Source organism: Heliangelus exortis, chromosome 2 (genome assembly GCF_036169615.1).
Source record: "Heliangelus exortis chromosome 2, bHelExo1.hap1, whole genome shotgun sequence".
NCBI lineage: Eukaryota > Metazoa > Chordata > Aves > Apodiformes > Trochilidae > Heliangelus > Heliangelus exortis.
This window is the reverse complement of record NC_092423.1, coordinates 34,712,233-34,718,232: the sequence shown is the minus strand read 5'-3', so window position 1 is coordinate 34,718,232 and position 6,000 is coordinate 34,712,233.

Sequence of the window (6,000 nt, the reverse complement as noted above, 5' to 3'; positions counted from 1 at the left end):
GTCCACTAAAGTCAATGTGCCACAGGAGGGGGGGAGAAAGAAAAGAAAAAGTAAAGCAAAGACTGGTTGCTGTGCTGGCTGTTTGTCCCCAGGAGACTCGTGTCCTGATGTCACAGGCTCCAGCACGGGCAGAGCCAGGAGTTCTTATTTGGCTTCTTTTGCTGCTGTTGAGATCAGGAGGTCACTGCTCAATATGTTGCTGCACCAAATGGGAGGCAAAGCATTTTTTATTTTTTTTTCCTCCTCTAAATTCAGAGTAAATTGGATTTGGTGCTTGGCTAGGAACAAAATACTGTCTACTATTGTAAGGACTGTAACGGGCCAGGTCTTCAAATCTTTACTACTGGCAAAGTGTGTTTGTTCAACTATTGAGTTAGTAAAGATATCTGATTTGGCCAAGTATCTTTTACATCTGTGCCTTTAACTCTCTTTCCTCCCAGAACACACAAGTGAATACAGTCTTTATAATAGAAAAAAACTGATCTGCTTAAATAAGCAGTTCAGGATTCCCTGCTATAACTATACCTGGCCTGGCTGATTAGCGTTCTTTTTGTTTTGAACAGTGTAATTAATTTCTTAAGTATAAAAATACAAGATCTGATAATCCAAACATTATTTGCATGGGTGAAAAAAAATGAATCCAATGTGGGAACCCAAGAGGTGAATGGAGGTTTAAATAATGTAGAATCTAGCAGCCACAATAATAACTGCCATATAGAAAGCTGAAAATTGTTTTCCTTCCTGCTTTTTCCAATGCTTGTACTTTTTTGATTCTGAAGTATTTTAGAGTCACAATAAAAGAATATTTATGACATATGTTAAAATTTCAATATGGATCTGTACACAACTCTCATATTTTCTGTAAACATTGTGTATTTCTAGCCAAAATCTACCCTTTTGCACTTCCCAATAGGGATAGAGCAGATAGCTTAATCTAATAGTAAAAGTGTCAAGTTCAGACTGATTTTTTTATGTCTCACAAATAATTTAAAATAACTCCAAAATAGCTTATATATGTGTGTGGTATATGTCCAGACATTTATAATCCAACAAAAATAATTCAGTAAACAAAAATTTCACTACAACTTATTTTGCTATCTCTGACTCACAAAATTTTCCCAGTTGTGTCTGGATGCAACAATGATTGCTGCCATGATTAGGAATTCAATTTAACATCTTCTCTTTTGTGTGAAAAAGGAATTACAACAAAATTTTAATTGGAATTAGTTTATAAAAAAGGTTACAAGATGTAGGCAGCAGGCGCCAGGACTGGCCGGGAGTTGGGCCCAGGTGTGCATGCCCGGGTTAGGCAGGGTGTGGTCCCGGAAGTGAGCCCGGGAGAGGTTCCAGAGCCAGGCGGATCGAAGTTAGCTCTCTGATACTAATCCGAACCAACACTAGCTCGATCGACTCTGTTTGCGAACCGAACTCGCGCCCACGGCGAGATTCGTCTCACGCAACAACAAGATATTAAAGAAAACACAATTTTAATGTAGACTTATTTTTTAAATGACAGGATATAGGACGGAGAAGCATTCTAGAAGGACTGGAGAGCAATGGAGGAATTCCATTGTTTTCATGTGGAAAACCTGGTGCTTTAGTAAAAGTCTCATTTGATAATGAGATTAGTTTTAATTAATAGTTTGATTAACATGTGCATTCCATTATCAGGAATTACTGGGCTTCAGAGACCTCTCAGTGGAAGTAAAGATGCAGTGGTGGGTGGTGTAAAGATGCTTGAGGTAGAGAGAGCCACACTGGTTACAGAGCTGGAAGGAACAGATTCTTATTTTCATGGTGGTGTGAAGGATGACTTCTGCTAAGGAATGGTTTAGCTTGCAGACAGACTTTCTACATGGATGGGAACACCCGTGCCAGGCAAATATTACTCACTATAAGGTATGGAAAAAATCTACTTTCTACCAGACTAGAAAATAATTTGAATCATAGGACTCAGTAACAGAGATGACCAAATGCACATGTTAATCAGACTATTAGGTTGAACTGGGTAGAGGCCAAGAGTAAAAAGTTGTTTAATTTTTTTGTTTGTATATAGGATAGAAAACAAGAAATACTGCCTTTTTTTCACACTCTTTCTACTCTTACCGCCTCTATAACTGTCCTTACGAAATAGTCAGATTACACACAAGTTTGAAACTAAATCTGCTGTCTTAATGTGTTCTTAAGAGACTTGAGACAAGAAAGTGGAAAAAAAGCTAAGGTTTGACCTGTGTGAAGGAATAAATATTGGTAAATGATGCCCACCGGAAGTGAAGCTGAGTGCTTGACTCTGGTGGAGGAGATACTAAAGTCACCCCATTTTCTTTACTGAAGTACCATACTGGTGTTAATTATAATGATGTGTATGTCAAGGAGTCAGCTAAATTAATCTTTGGGTTTTTTGGTGTAATCAATTGTTTTATTTTGCTAGCCTCAATGATGCTGAGGTGTGTGTTACTTTCCTAGACCCAGAGCCCTCTAGTAACATTGTTCAAGAACATGCCCTTGCACCCACTTGGTACTACCATTAATTTCAGAGGCATGAACTGTCCCTGACTAATCATGCTCATTTTTTTTCAGTAAGTGGATGTAGAAGAGTGCTCCGCCTACTGAAGGTAATATCAACCCCATCTGAGTTTACTGAGTTTGTGTGTTAAATCACTTTGTGACTGCACAGCATTGACTATAAAAAGATTGAGAGTCTTCTGGGTGATCACCATCTGGGATTGCTGATCTGAGACAAGGGTGTGAAAGCATGCAGTCTGTGTGAATTGTCTCTATCCTCCCAGTTGCTGCAGCACTGCGTCATTCTTTGAAGTATTCCCCAAGGAATGGCATATTACCCAGCTGAATCAGGCATGGTTAAGGCTGGCCACAATATCACATTTCCAAAACTGGTCTCTTTCAGCTTGAAATGAGTTATGTGCCCTTTGTTTCTATATCTCATTTCTAAACCTAAAAATATTTCTTTTACAAAACCGAAAGAACTCCCTCTTGAAAGTGTTTTGAAAGAGATGTGATAAATCAATTAGCAATAAGATACTTAGGGCTAGCTTGTTCAAACAACTCTCCCCTTGATCTATGCTTACTCTGTGAGTCTTGCAGAAATTTAATTAAAGAATAGTCCAAAACATTGATCCTGGAAATACGGTTGGTGTTTCGTGTTTAATCAAACAGATTGCTTTTGTTCTACCTGTAAACTGACTTTAAGAAGTCACTATTATGGCTCAAAGGTAAAAGAACTTTTCTCAGCATTTCACAGGATCTCCTTCCTTAGAAAGTCTGATTTATGAAAGCATTCCAATTCATCCCTTATACCACTTATTGCCTTGGACCAAAGCATTTGTGCTAAACTCTAAAAATACCTGTGTGTTCTGCTATGACCCAGGCTGTAATTTTACCCTGAAGGGAGCAGAGGGTCTCCTAAAAGTTGAGGCTCTTCTTGTCTTGGGCAGTGTCCAAGAAATTTATTAAAAGGTAAGGCAGTTACCTTTGCTTTGCCTCTTCAGATCCACACAGGTCAGACCTAACGTGTAGTTCATATCAGGCCCATTGCCCATATAGCCCTAAATTTTTATCGTTACTTACAAAAGATTTTCTACTGGCAGCATGATTCCTATTTTAATCAAACTCTCCCCCTTACAGTACTTCTAATATCTTCGGAAGTTGCTGCTAATGTAGAAATGTTTTCCTCTTCTGAAATCCATCATTAATGAGACTGCTGCTACCGTAGACTACAACCCCAGCTATAGGTTTCAAATGTATAAACCAGGATCACCATGAAGTCTTCAGAGTAAAAAGGAAGACCACCTAGTCACGAATGCCATATTTTGAGAGGTTGGGGGGCACTATATCACTAGGTTATTATGTTATATTATTATCTTCTGCCCCTGTACTCAGTGCTGGTGAGGCCACAGCTCGAGTCCTGTGTCCAGTTCTGGGCCCCTCAGTTTAGGAAGGATATCGAGGTCCTGGAGCAGGTCCAAAGGAGGGCAACACGGCTGGTGAAGGGACTCGAGCACAGATCCTACGAAGAGAGGCTGAGAGAGCTGGGGCTGTTCAGCCTGAAGAAGAGGAGGCTCAGGGGAGACCTCATCACTCTCTACAACTACCTGAAAGGAGGGTGTAGCCAGGTGGGAGTTGGTCTCTTTTCCCAGGCAACCCTCAGCAAGACAAGAGGGCATGGTCTCAAGTTGTGCCGGGGGAGATTTAGGTTGGATATTAGAAAAAATTTCTTTACAGAGAGGGTGATCAGGCAATGGAATGGACTGCCTGGTGAGGTGGTAGATTCTCCGTCCCTGGAGACATTTAAAAAGAGACTGGATGTGGCACTCAGTGCCATGGTCTAGCAACCGCAGCGGTGGGTTAAGGGTTGGACTTGATGATCTCTGAGGTCCCTTCCAACCCGGCTAATTCTATGATTCTATGATTCTATGTTCCTCAATATAGAGAAGGCTGAAATTTCCACTACAGCCTTGGACTTTTATTAATTCTGACTTTCAGTGCAGGTGGCATTTTAGCAGAGTTCATCCAGGGACCATAAATACCAGCTTCAGACTGCATAGGCCTGTACCTTCGTGAAATTATAACATCTGAAGTTATGCAGGAAATAATAGTAGAAAGGTATCTGATGTGCTATGTGGCATCTTTGAAGGTAGTTTCAATGCACAATATCTAGAAGAGAACAGTTCTCTCTGCTCAACAGCCTTGCAGTTCATCATCAACCAAAATCCTGTGAGTTACAGTTCATAAAGTGAGGGACCACACACTTACACATCTGGAAGGAAAAAATGCACAACAGATTTGGTTGAGGGAGGGAAGATCATCCAGGGACAAAGCCAAGAAAAAGAATGAATGCAAAGAGACAACAGGGAAAGATAGAGTAGTTGTAAAAGAAAAGGGAAGAGGGAAGGAAAAAATTACAAGGAGTTCAGGTATAAAAGCTACACTCAAAACAGAAAACGAGCAGAAGGTAAAAGTCACAAAAAAAGATAAAATGAAAGTAAAGATGAAGGCAGAGAAGTGTGTGAAAAGACAATGGGATGCTTGCTCAAACAGAATTAGACTGTGAGGTGCTCTTATGATAGCTTTCTTCTCCCTAGTACAACTTTTCTCCATTTGCTGTAGGGACTTTGTTTTGCTTTAGTTTTGTGGGTTTTTAAAGCTTAAAGTTCTCATACCCATAATTTTTTTCAAGGTAGTTAATGAAAAAGAACTTAATTCCAGATGACATAATCATTATACTACTAAATAAATAGGCAAATAAGGCCATAAGCTGACAGACAAGTCAAATCTATAATAGGTTATCATCTGTTCACTGAAGGGATTGAAGGGATAAAATAGTTTATTAATGCAAAGACACATCTTTCCTTGGCCACAAACTCTGAAAGCAGCATCACATGGAAAACAGGCATTACACAGGGTTGCCGTAACAGTCACATTGGCTGCAGAAGTCCAGCAACGAAAGCAATCCCTGTCTTGAAGCAATGAAGTGTGAAGTATTTCAAGAAAGCACTGAGGAGTGAGATGGAGTTGTGGTTTTGCTATTGGGTAGCTATGTGAAGAGTCCTCTGAAGCAGCCAGAAGACTACCTCATGCTTTTTGAACATGGAAAATCTAAACGAGACTGTGACCAAAATAAAAGGAAGGTTTTGCTGAGCACGTGCCCTCCCAGCACGCTCTTGGTATCACGAGGCTCTACAATAGCATGTGGCTTTAGAGCTGTGGCAGAAGTAACATTTGGACACAAGAGAGAGTTCAAAAATATTGTATTAATATGAAAGAGTGGCGATTAAGAGAAAGCAGAAATAGTCTTCCTCTGAAACACTGAGGCATCCGCTGTGGACAAAGGTGACAGAACTGTACATGGCACCTGCCAGGCACTCATGCAAAAGGGCAACACCAGGCAAGCAGAACACGTTTGTTGACCAATTATTGTTTTGAAATATAGTTTTTCCATTATATTTTTTTCCATCAGTAAATAGTACAGTTGTTCACTAA